The sequence below is a fragment of the Miniopterus natalensis genome, chromosome X, assembly GCF_054644295.1.
Source record: "Miniopterus natalensis isolate mMinNat1 chromosome X, mMinNat1.hap1, whole genome shotgun sequence".
In the NCBI taxonomy this organism is placed as follows: Eukaryota; Metazoa; Chordata; class Mammalia; order Chiroptera; family Miniopteridae; genus Miniopterus; species Miniopterus natalensis.
Genome location: NC_142103.1, coordinates 70274571 through 70288416, shown reverse-complemented (window position 1 = coordinate 70288416; position 13846 = coordinate 70274571).

Sequence of the window (13846 nt, the reverse complement as noted above, 5' to 3'; positions counted from 1 at the left end):
AATGAACAGAAGTACTTTACCAAGAATATTAAAACTCTTTAAAAAATCCAAACAGAACTTCTGGAGTAGAAGAACTCAAATAAAATGAAGAATGCACTGAAAAGCACTGGAAATCTAGGACACCATATGAAATAGAAAGCTTAGCAAGTTCAAAGATGGAAATCTAGAAATGATTCACATGAAAAAGGAGAGAGCTAATATTTTTTTTTTTAACTAAAGAACTCTACAAGAAATATTTGACTCTACTAAAAAGAACAACATAAAGGATAATGGGTATCCCAGAATGAGAAGAGATGGAGAAGAGAACAGAGAGCCTATTCAAAACTATAATTGATGAGAACTTCCAAAACCTTAGGAAAGAACTGTACATACAAGCACAAGAAGCCAACAGAACACTAAATTATTTCAACTCAACAAGACATTCTCTAAGACTTATTATATTAAAACTGTCAGAAATCAATAATAAAGACAGAATTCTAAAGGTAGCTAAGGGTAAATAAATGCTGTAACCTACAAAGGAAACCACATCACATTATCATCAGATTTCAACAGAAACTCACTGGGCAGGAAATAGTGGAATTATATATTCAAAATACTGGAAGTTAAAAATAGCCAGCCAAGAATATTGTGTCCAGGAAAGTTACCATTTAGGTATGAAATAGAAAGACTTCCCCATATAAACAAAAACTGAAGGTAATTACCTCCACAAGACCTGCACTACAAAAAATGTTTAAAGGAGCTCTATTATCTAAAACAAAAAGACAAAGTATACAAAACTTTGGGTAAGGTGACTGACATAAACAAAAACTTGCAACATTATATTAAAATAGAGTGTTTAATACTTCATTATAACATAAAGGTTAACATGGAAAGGCATTAAACATAACTACTGTACTTTAATTTGGTAATGAGTACACAACATAGACAGGGATAATTTGTGACAACAAAAAAATAAAGGAAGAGAAGAAAAACAGACTTGTGTGGGAAAATGAAGATAAAATGCTTTTGGAAGAAAAAAGAATAGGTTATCTATGAGACATTTTATGCGAACTTCATAGTAAACAAAAGAATTCAGACCTGAGACACAAAGCATTAAACAAAAGGACACAGACAATAGCATCATAAAAACCCACCAAACTAAAATTGCAGACAGAGGGAGATTAAAGATGGCAGGACACAGAGTGGAAGCTACACTAACACTCTCCGGGGACTAAACAGGAATTACAACTAAAATATAGAAAAACCATCCTGAATAACCAACTGCAACTGAAGATGAGCTGGAAAGCACCCTCAAAACCAAGGAGGAAAAGTGGAGACCACATAGAGACTGGTAGGAAGTATGGAGGGGTGAGAGGGCTGGGTGGGCTCCCACAGGCAACAGCGGAAGGTCTAGAGGGATATCTCAGCTGTGGGGGGTTCCTACTGAGGACTCTGGGGCCTAAACCCCAGGTTGGGCTTCCCAGCCAAGAACACCAAAACTGAGAAAGGAGCCCACATAACATATGGCTGTGAAAAGCAGCCAGGGTTCTGTCTGCCAGGAAGAAAAGGCTGGAAAGACAGGTACTCTCTTAAAGAACCAGTGCACAAAGTTTTGCTTGCAGACATTCACTTTGGGCTCCAGCAGAGGGAGGGCAGCGTGGACTGGAGATGTGTGAGGAGAACGTAGGGTTGTGGGCTCTGGAGCTAGAGATCAGAGGGTGCCACTCTGGATTCCTGTGCTGAGTTATTCCCCATTAACAGAGGATGTCTTTCACAGGCAGGCATTTGCCTTCCAAACAGCTTTTGCATGAGGGGGAAGCAATTGCTGAGAAACGTCTTGCCTTACCAGGTGCAGTTTCTACAGCGGCGGCTCATTAAGAGAATCAGATTAATCAGCCTGCAGGCAAATCTCAGAGTGCTTTGAGCCTTTGCCTGGTCTGCTTCTTCTGTACCTGGGCTTTGGAAAAGCAGACATTGGTGTGCATCTTGGTCTTGTCCAAATGCACCCAGCCCAAAAAGAGGGGACCTCAAGCTGTGGGCTGTTGATAGCTCCAAACAGGGTACTCAAGGCCAGTCACAAACAACGTCTGACGTTGGCCTCCTCCAGAGACCATTCAAAAAGACTGAGAGTCCTAGGAGGCCTCAATGCATAGAAACAAACCAAAATTGGCAGCCAAAATGGGCAGACAAAAAAACAAGGCCCAAATAAAAAAACAAGAGAAGTCTCCAGAAAAAGAGCTAAATGAAATGGAGATAAGCAATCTATCAGATATAGAATTCAGGATACTGATTGTGAGAAAGCTCAACAGCATGACAAAATATACAGAAACTATGAAAAATGACCAGTCAGAAATGAAGAATGACATAGCAGAAATAAAGAATATATTGGAAGGAATAAACAGCAGACTAGGGGAAGCTGAGGATCTGATTGGCAAATTAGAAGACAGGTAGGAAAAAATCACTGAATCGGTGATCCAAAAAGAAAAAACAATTAAAAAACGGCAGGACAGTCTAAGGGAGCTGTGGGACAACATGATATGTAACAATATTTGCATCATAGGAGTGCCAGAAGAGGTCTAAAGTAAGCAAGGGTTAGAGAACCTGTTTGAAGAAATAATGGCAGAAAACTTCCCTAATCTGGTGAAGGAAAAAGTCACACAAGTTCAGGAGGCAGAGTCCCAAGCAAGAAGAATCCAAAGAGGCCCACTCCCAGACACATCATAAATAAAATGCCAAAAATTCAAGACAAAGAGAACATTAAAGGCAGCAAGAGAAAAGCAATCTGTTACCCACAAAGGGCTCCCATAAGGCTGTCAGCTGACTTCTCATCAGGAACTCTACAGACCAGAAGGGAATGGCATGAAGTATCCAAGGTAATGTAAAACAAGGATCTGAAACCAAGACTACTCTATCCAGCAAGGCTATCATTCAAAATAGATGGTAAAATAAAGAGTTTCCCAGACAATAAAAGGCTAAAGATGTGTATCATCACCAAACCAGCACTGCAGGAAATGTTAAAGGGACTGCTGTAATTAGAAGTAGAAATAGAAGCATTGCAAGAAATGTTAAAGAGACTGCTGTAATAGTAAATATATATATATATATATATATATATATATATATATATATATATATATATATATATATATAGAGAGAGAGAGAGAGAGAGAGAGAGAGAGAGAGAGAGAAACGTAGACATACAGAATTAAAATGGCAACAAATAAGGACCTATCAATAATAACCTTAAGGACTTTAAGGGAGAGATAAACAGCAGTACAGCCATTAACACCGCACTGGCTTTGGCTTCACTGGATAGATCTCCCAAACAGAAATCAACACAGAAACAGTGACACTAAATGGCACATTAGATCATATGGACTTAATTTATATTTACAGGACATTTCACCCCAAAGCTGCAGAATATACATTCCTCTCAAGTGCACATGGGTCATGCTCAAAGTTAGACCACATGTTAGGACACAAAACAAGGCTCTACGTGTTCAAAAAGATTGAAATCATATCAAGCATCTCAGATCACAAGGGTATGAAATTAGAAATCAACTACAATAAAAACATTCAAACACATGGAGGCTAAATAACACATTATTAAACAATGAATGGGTTACCAATAAGATCAAGAGGGAAATCAAAAACTTCCTGGAAACAAATGAAAATGAACACACAACAATCCAAAATCTATAGGACACAGTGAAAGCGGTCCTAAGAGGGAAGTTCATAGAACTGCAGGCCTATCACAAAAAGCAAGAAAAATTTTTAGTAAACTATCTAACCCTACAACTTAAAGAATTAGAAAGCTCCACTCTGAAGCTGTCTAGACCAGGGCTTTTGTTTCCTGAGATTTTTTTTTATTGCTGCTTCAATTTCAACAGTTGTTATTAACCTATTCAGGTTTTCTGATTCTTCCTGATTCAGTTTTACATGATCTCACTCCTATGTGGAATCTAATAAACAAAATAGACTGAGGAACAAAATAGATCCAGAGACTTAGACGCATGGAACAGACTGATGAATCTCAGTGGGACGGCGGGGGTGGGGGAGTGGGTCAGGAGAGATTAATGAAAGAACTACAATAAAAACATTCAAACACATGGAGGCTAAATAACTCATTATTAAACCCATGGACCCAGACAATAGTGTGGTGAAGGTCTGGGGGATGGGGGCAGATGCATGGTGGAAGGGATCAATGAGGGGAAAAGGAGGGCCTACCTGTAACACTTCCAACAAGAAAGATACATTTTTTTTAAAGAAGGAGATGGTAGAAAAAATAACTCAGTCAGAGGTCCAAACAGAAAAAAAAACAATTATAAAATAGGAGAACATTTTATGGGAGCTGTCAGGCAACCAGAATGTAAAAATGTCAGCATCATAGGAGTACCAGAAGGTGAAGTAAGTGAGCAAGTGATAGAGAACCTGTTTGAAGAAATAACGGCAGAAAACTTCCTTAACCTTATGAAGAAAAAAGTCACACAAGTTCAGGAAATACAGAGAGTCCCAAGCAAGAAGAATTCAAAGAGGCCCACTCCCAGACACATCATAATTAAAATGCCAAAAATTCAAGACAAAGAGGGAATCTTAAAGAAAGCTAGAGAAAAGCAAGCTGTTACCTACAAAGGAGCTCCCAGAAGGCTGTAAGTTCATTTCTAATCAGAAAGTCTACATGCCAGAAGGGAATGGCATAAAGTATTCAAGGTAATGAAAAGCAAGGATCTGAAACCAAGACTACTCTGTCCAGCAAGGCTATCATCCAAAATAAATGCTGAAATAAAGAGCTTCCCCTATCATAAAAAAGGCTAAAGGAGTTTATCACCACCAAACCAGCAAGAAATGTTAAAGGGGCTACTGTAATAAGAAGTTGAAATAGAAAGAATGAGAAACATAGGCATATAGAAATAAAATGGCAATAACTAAGTACCTATCAATAATAACTTTAAATGTAAATGGATTAAATGCTCCCATCTAAAGACATAAGGTAGCTGAATGGATAAGAAGACATGACCCACATATATGCTGTTCACAAGAGACCCACATCAAAACAAAAGACTCACAGAGAATGAGAATGAAGGGATGGAAAACATTTTCCATACCATTATAAATACTGGGGTTAGGAATGCCCATATCTGACATATTAGACTTCATATAAATATAAGTTCTGGAGGACTTTAAGGGAGAGATCGACAGCAATACCGTCATAGTAGGGGACTTTAGCACCCGACTGACTTCACTGGACAGATCTTCCAGCAAAAAAATCAGCAAGGAAACAGGGACACTAAATGACACACCAAAGCAGATAGATTTAATTAACATTTACAGATCATTTCTTCTCAGTGTACATGGGCATTCTAAAGATAGACCACATGCTAGGACATAAGACAAGTCTCTACAAGTTGAACGAGACTGAAAGGATATCAAGTATCTTCTAGGATCACAATGGCATGAAACTAGAAATCAACAACAGTAAAAACACTCAAAAACATTGAAACACACAGAGCTAAATAGCATGTCACTGAACAGTGAATGGGTTACCAATGAGATCAAGAAAGAAATCAAAAATTTCCTAGAAACAAATGAAAATGAACACACAGCAACCCAAAATCTATGGGACACAGTGAAAGTAGTTCTGAGAGGGACGTTCATACCACTATAGGCCTACCTCACAGGAACAAAAAAAAATTTATTAACTAACCCTACTACTTAAAGAATTAAAAAGAGAACAACAAAAGTCCAGAGTAAGTAGAAGGAAGCATATAATAGAGATCAGAGTGGAAATAAATGACATAGAGACTTAAAAAAACAAACAAAAACAAAAGATCAATGAAGCCAAGAGATGGTTCTTTGAAAAGATAATCAACATTGATGAACCTTTAGCCAGAGTAATCAAGAAACAAAGAGAGCAGATCGAAATAAATAAAATCAGCAACCGTAGAGGTGAAGTAACAACTGACACCACAGAAATACAAAGGATTGTAATAAAATACTTAGAACAACTATGTGCTAACAAGCTGGACAACCTGGATGAAATGGACAAATTCTTGGAAAAAAAATTCTTCCAAAACGAAATCAGGAAGAATCAGAAAACCTGAATAGGCCTATAACAACTGATGAAATTGAAGAAGTAATAAAAAGAAACCTAATAAACAAAAGACTGGGAGCAGATGGATTTACAGGGGAGTTTTACCAAACATTTAAAGAACTAAAACCTACCCTCTTCAAACTATTCCAAGAAATAAGAGGAAAGAACACTTCCAAGCTCTTTTTACGAGGCCAGCATTCTCCTAATTCCAAAACCAGATAAGACACTACAAAGAAAGAAAATTACAGGCTATTATCCCTGATTAACATACATGCTAAAATCCTCAACAAAATATTAGCAAATCAGATCCAGCAATATATTAAAAAGACCATATATCATGACCAAGTGGGATTTATTCCAGGGATGCAAGGCTGGCGCAATATTCCCAAATCAAAAAATATGATACATCACATAAACAAATTGAAAGACAAAAATAACATAATCATATCAATAGATGCAGAAAAAGTATTCGACACAATCCAACACCCTTTTTTGATAAAAACTCTCATCAAAGTGGGAATAGAGGGATCATACCTCAACATAATAAAGGCCAAATATGACAAACCTATACTCAACGTCATACTCAATAGGCAAAAACTAAAACCATTTCCCCTAAGAACAGGAACAAGACAAGGTTGTCCAATTTCACCATTCTTATTCAACATAGTACTATAACTCCTAGCCACAGTGATCAGACAAGAAGAAAAAATAAAAGGCATCCAAATTGGAAAGGAGAAAGTACAACTGTCATTATTTGCAGATGATATAATATTGTACACAGAAAATCCTAAAGACTCCACCAAAAAACTACTAGATTTAATAAATGAATTTGGCAATGAAGCAGGATACAAAATTAACACCCAGAAATCGATGGCATTTTTATGCACGAATAATGAACTCTCAAAAGAGAAACAAAAAAAAACAATCTTATTTACCATCGGATAAAAAAATTAGGATACTTAGGAATAAACTTAACCAAGGAGGTAAAAGACCTGTACTCGGAAAACTACAGGATGTTGAAAAAGAGATTGGGGAAGATATAGACAAGTGTATGAATATATCGTGTTCATGGATATGTAGAATTAACATCATTAAAATGTCCACACTACCCAAAGAAATCTATAGATTCAATGCAACCCCTATTAAAATACCAACAGCATATTTTACAGATCTAGAACAAATACTCAAAAAATTTATATGGAACCAAAAATGACCCCAAATAGCCTCAGCAATCTTGAGAAAGCAGAACAAAGTTGGAGGGATCACAATACCAGCTATCAAGTTATACATCAAAGCTACTATAATCAAAACAACCTGGTACTGGCACAAGAACAGACGTATAGATCAGTGGAACAGAACAGAGAACCCAGAAATCAGATCAAGTCGTAACACTCACTTAAATTTGACAAAGGGGCAAGAGTATATAATCAAGTAAAGACAGTCTTTTCAATAAATGGTGTTGGGAAAATTAGACAGGTACATGTAAAAAATGAAACGAGATCACCAACTTACACCATACACAAGAATAAACTCAAAATGGATAAAAGATTTAAATGTAAGTTGTGAAATCATAAAAATCCCAGAACTATGGGCAGCAAAATCTGAGACATCTTTCATAGCAATATGTTTGCCAATACATCTTCTAGGACAAGAGAAACAAAGGAGAAAATAAACAAATGGGACTACATCAAAATAAAAAGCGTCTGCACAGCAAAAGAAACCATCAACAAAATTAAAAGGGAGCCCACTGTATGGAAAAACATATTTGTCAATGATACATCTGAAAAGGGGTTAATTTCCAAAGTATATAAAGAACTCATAGAACTTAACAATCCAATTTAAAAATGGGCAGGACCTGAACAGACACTTCTACAAAGAAGACATACAGATGGCCAAGAGATAGATGAAAAAATGCTCAAAGTTACTAATCATCAGAGAAATGCATATTAAAATGACAATGAAGTAGTACCTCACATCTGCCAGAATAGCTATCATCAACACATCAACAAATGACACGTGCTGGCGAGGATGTGGAGAAAGGGGAGCCCTGGTGCACTGCTGGTGGGAATGCAGACTGGGGCAGCCACTATGGAAAAGAGTGTGGCGTTTCCTCAAAATATTAAAAATGGAACTGCCATTTTGACCCAATGATCCCACTTTTAGAAGTAGATGCTAAGGATCCCAAAACACCAATCAGAAAGAATATATGAACCTTTATGTTCGTAGAAGAGTTATTTACAATAGCTAAGATCTGGAAACAGCCCAAGTGCCCCTCAGTAGGTGAGTGGATAAAAAAAATGTGGCCTGGCCGGGCGTGGCTCAGCATTTGAGTGTTGACCTAAGCATCCAGGAGATCGCGGTTCCATTCCCACTAGGGGCACTTGCCTGGGTTGCGGGCTTGATCCCCAGTCAGGGGCATGCAGGAGGCAGCCAATCAATGATAATTCTCTCATCATTGTTGTTTCAACTCTCTCTTCCTCTCTCTTCCTCCCTCTGAGATCAATGAAGATGTATTTAAAAAAAGAAAAAAAGCTGTGGTACATTTACACCACAGAATACTGCGCAGCGAGATCATGTGTTTCTCTTTCTCTGCCAGGCATATTTTGCTTAGCATAATATTCTCCAGGTCCATCCATACTGTCACAAAAGGTAAGATTTCCTTCTTCTCTATAGCTGCATAGTATTCCATGGTGTAAATATCCCACAGCTTTTTTATCCACTCATCTACTGATGGGCACTTGAGCTGTCTCCAGATCTTAGCTATTGTAAACTGTGCTGCTATGAACATAAGGGTGCATACGTTCTTTCTGATTGGTGTTTCAGGATTCTTAGGATATTTTCCCAGAAGTGGAATCACTGGGTTAAAAGGCAGCTCCATTTTTAATTATTTGAGGAACCTCCATACTGTTCTCCTTAATGGCTGCACCAGTCTGCATTCCCACCAGCAGTGTCCTAGGGTTCCCCTTTCTCCACATCCTTGTCAGCACATGTCATTTGTTGATTTGTTGATGGCAGCCATTCTTATAGGTGTGAAGTGATACCTCATTGTGGTTTTAATTTGCATCTCTCTGATGATTCGAGACATTGAGCATTTTTTCATATGACTCTTGGCCACAATCTTTAAAAAAAGTATCCATAGAAAAACATGTATATGTATATGTACATATATATATATATATATACCATTAAAAATGAAATATTGCCATTTGCAACAATATGGATGGACTCCAGTGCATTGTGCTAAGTGAACTATGTCAGAAAGAAGAAAACAAGTATCATGTGCTCTCATTTATATGTGTAATCTAAACAAAAACAAAACAAGCTTATACATACAGAGAATAAATTGGCTGCCAGAGTCCGAGGGATGTAGGTGGACAAAATGGGTGAAGGGAGTCCAAAGGTACAAACTTCCAGCTATAAAATAAATAAGTCATGGGGATGTAATGTGAAGCATGCTCACTATAGTTAATTATACTGTACTACATATTTTAAAATTGTTAGGAGAGTAAGTCTTATAAGTTCTCATTACAAGAAACAAAATTTCTGTAACTGTATGGTGATGGATGATAAGTAGGTTTATGGTGGAGATCATTTCACAATATATACAAATATCGAATCATGTTGTATACATGAAACTAATATGTGTATGTCAGTTACACACAAGTTTAAAAAACAGGACTGTGAACAAACAGCAAAAAAAAGAAAAGATGACTACTATTAAAAAAAACAAATATAACAATTGTTGGTGAGGATGTGGAGATATTGGAATACTTTTGCACTGTTGGTGATAATGTAAAATGGTACAGCCACTATGAAAAATGGCTGTTTAAAATATTAAACATAAAATTTTCATATGATCTAGCTATTCCACTCCTGGGTTTTATCCAAAAAACTTGAATCAGGATCTTCAAGAGATATTTGTGCACCCGTCTACATAATAGGATATTCATATTAACCAAAAGGTGAAAGCAACCCAAGTGTACATTAACAGATGAATGGATAAACACAATGTAATATATACATACAATGGAATATTATTCAGCTTCTAAAAGGAAGAAAATTCTGACTCATGCTACAATATGAATAAACCTTAAGGAAATTATTCTAAATAAAATAATTCAGTTACAAAAGGCTAATATTGTATGATACTGTCTATACACAGTGCTACAATAGTCAAACTCATAAAAGCAAAAGTAGAATGGTGATTGCCAAGGGCTGGGGGCAGTGGAGAATGGGGAGTTATTGTTTAATGAGTATAGTATTTAAGTTTTGCAAGATGACAAGTGTTCTAGAGATTGGTTGAATAAGATGTGAATGTACTTAACACTACTGAGCTATACACTTTAAAATGGTTAAGAAAGTAGCCTAAATCTCAATTTTAAAAGAATACAAAGATAGTAAATTTTATGTTATGTATATTTTATCACAATAAAAATAAATAGAAAGAAATGAAGTACTGATACATGGTAAAATGTCATGAATCTTGAAAATATTATGGTTAGTGAAATAAGACAGCCACATATGACCATATATTGTACATTTCCATTTATCTGGAATGTCCAAATAGACAAATCCATAGAGACAGAAAATAGATTAATGTTTTCATGGGGCTGTGGGGAGGGAGGATTGGGAATGACTACTAATGGGTACATGGTTTCTTGGGAGTGATGAAAATATTATAGAATTAGATATTGGTGATAGATGCACAATTATGTGAATATACTTAAAAATACTGAATTGTATACACTAAAAATGTGAATTTTATGGTATGTAGATTAATTTTTAATTAAAAAAACACACTGGAAACAACCAAAGTGTTGACAGGCATCCATCAATTGAGAATTAGTTAAATAAAAAATTATGGAAACAGCCCAATTGCCCATCAGTAGATGAGTGGATATAAAAGCTGTGGTACATTTACACAATGGAATACTATGTGGCCATAAAAAAGGACATCTTACCTTTTGTGATGGACCTGGAAATTATGATGCTGAGTGAAATAGGCCAGTCAGAGAAAGACAAGTACCATATGATTTTACTTATATTTGGAATCTAATGAACAAAATAAACTGACAAACAAAGTAGAAACAGAAGCATGGATACAGGGAACACACTGACAGCTGTTAGAGAGGAGTCAGTGTGGGGACTGAATGAAAGTGAAAGGATTAGCTAGAGAACATATATGCATAACAAACAGACACAGACAAGTGTGGTGATGGCCAGAGGGAAGGGGCTGGGTGGGGGCTGGGTGGAGGTGGGCAAAAGGGAAGGGGAATGGAGACATCTGTAATCGTGTCAACAATAAAAGTAAAGTTAAAAAAATTATAATAAGTCCATAAATTGAGATTTTTGTGAAACTTTTAAAAAGACATTTTAAAATGAAAATGAACACACAACTTCAAATCTATGGGACCCAGGGAAAGCAGTCCTGAGAGGTAAGTTCATAGCACTACAGGCCTATCACAAAAAGCAAGAAAAATTTTTAGTAAACTCTCTAACTCTACAACTTAAGCAATTAGAAAGCTCCCCTGTGAAGCCATCCAGACCAGGGCTTTTGTTTGCTTGGAATTTTTTTTTTATTACTGCTTCAATTTCATCAGTTGTTATTAGCCTATTCAGGTTTGATTCTTCCTGATTCAGTTTTACATGATCTCACTCCTGTGTGGAATCTAATAAACAAAATAGACTGAGGAACAAAATAGATCCAGAGGCTTAGAAGCATGGAACAGACTGAGGAATCTCAATGGGAAGATGGGGATAGGGCAGTGGGTGGGGAGAGATTAATGAAAGAGCTTATATGCATATAGGCATAACCCATGGACAGACACAGACAGTAGAGTGGGGAAGGCTTGGGGGGGTGGATGCGAGGTGGAGGGGATCAATGGGGGGGGAAAGAGAATATCTGTAATACTTTCAACAATAAAGATGAATTTATAAAAATAAAATGATTAGAAAGAATGTGTTATCTGGAAAACTTGCCAAACTGTATGGTTAAGTTAAAAACAAAACAAAAAACTAAGTACAAAAACTGTGAATACGTCATAGAATTCTTAAAAATTCCTAATTAAATAATACATTAAAACCTAAAGTAAAACCAAAAAAAATCATGTGTATTCTCCCTCCAAATCATTCTTTTTTTCATTTTATGAGAATGTTACAGAAACTCCAAGATGCTTGTCCTTAGGTATGTACCTAAGCTAAGGAAGGGGGACGTAGGGGAGGGTGGAGGTAGGTAAAGGGGGAGGGGTAAGACTCCTGCAATAAGGTCAACATTAAAAATTTTTTTAATAAAAAAAAAACAATGAACAGAGAAGTCCTTTATATTTCCACATGGAAGAGAAAAATTCTTGGCCTTGAGATGAAAGCTCATTTCCAAAAGAAATCACAATGAATCAACCTGCTTCTCAATTTAAAAAAACCACTTAAGTGAAAACAGATTAATATCACCCCGAGGTGAGTTCAGTTTAGTTCTTCGCCTTTGTTCAGTCTTTGGGCACTTGAAATCACGAAAGAAATTCGGATCTATAGCACTTTTCAAATCTGATACTTCAACCTAACAGTGCCCTCTTCTGGTTCCACGATTCACATTCAGCTAATTCATCAAGGGGTGGGGTGGGGCGGAAAGCTTAACTTGTAAAACATGATGGGGAAAAATTATTTTGAAACCTAGAAGTAAAAAGCTTTAGTTTTCCACCTTGCTATGACAAAACAAATGAACAAAAATCCAGTTGTGAGTATAATGGTAGTTGCCAAGGGCTGGAGAGAGGGAGAAACGGAAAGTTATTTTTAATGTGTATGAAAAATTTCTGGAGATTGTACAAATTTGGAAATATACTTAACACTACTAATCTGTACACTTAAAATGGTTAAGGTGATAAATTTTGTGATATGTATTATACTACAACTAAAAATAAAAATAAATAAATCCAATTGAAACAGAAAGATTCTAGGTTGATGGCAGTAGCTCTAAGATGGAACTGTTTTCACCTCAAGTCAAATGTTTATAATAATTCAAATCCACCTAGATTTGATATAATTTTTAATTCCTGTCATTTCACTAAAATAGGCACATATTTCTCTTAATTTACAAAGACTATAGCTATAAAACAACTTCATTTCAACTTTTACTCTTAAAGTCTTTAGTCTCAAAGATTTAGAGACTCATGTAAAAAGATTGCAAAAGTGTTACTTCATTTACTTTGGAAAATAATAAAATATTCTGCAATATCAAAAAATAATAATAATAAAAACTGCCTGGCCAGCATGGCTCAGTGGTTGAGCATCAACCCATGAACCAGGAGGTCATGGGTGGATTCTGGTCAGGGCACATGCCTCTGTTGCAGCTCCATCCCCAGTGGGGGGCGTGATATTTCTATCTCTCTCTCCCTGCCCCTTACTCTGTCTGAAATCAATAAAAAATAAATTTTAAAAGTTTCCAAGGTTTGACTTCTACTGGGTTGAAGGCATGACATTCACTGAGGTGAAAAACACTAGGAAAGGAACAAATGGAGTGCTACTGGCCTGGGTTGGGATACTGCTAAACATCTTACAATGCACAGGACAGGCCTTTTCCCCCTCCCCCAAAATTATCTGTCCTCAAATGTGAATAGTGTCAAGTGTGAGAAACCCTGGTTAGAGTTCTTTCCTCTGACTTTGGCCATTTTTCTTAGCCTTTGTAGCAGGCTTCCCTTCTCTGTCTCTAATTACTCACTATTCTGTCTTTGGCCCACTTCTCTCTTCTCTATATTTTCTCTTGGGGATATCATCCCTTTCCAT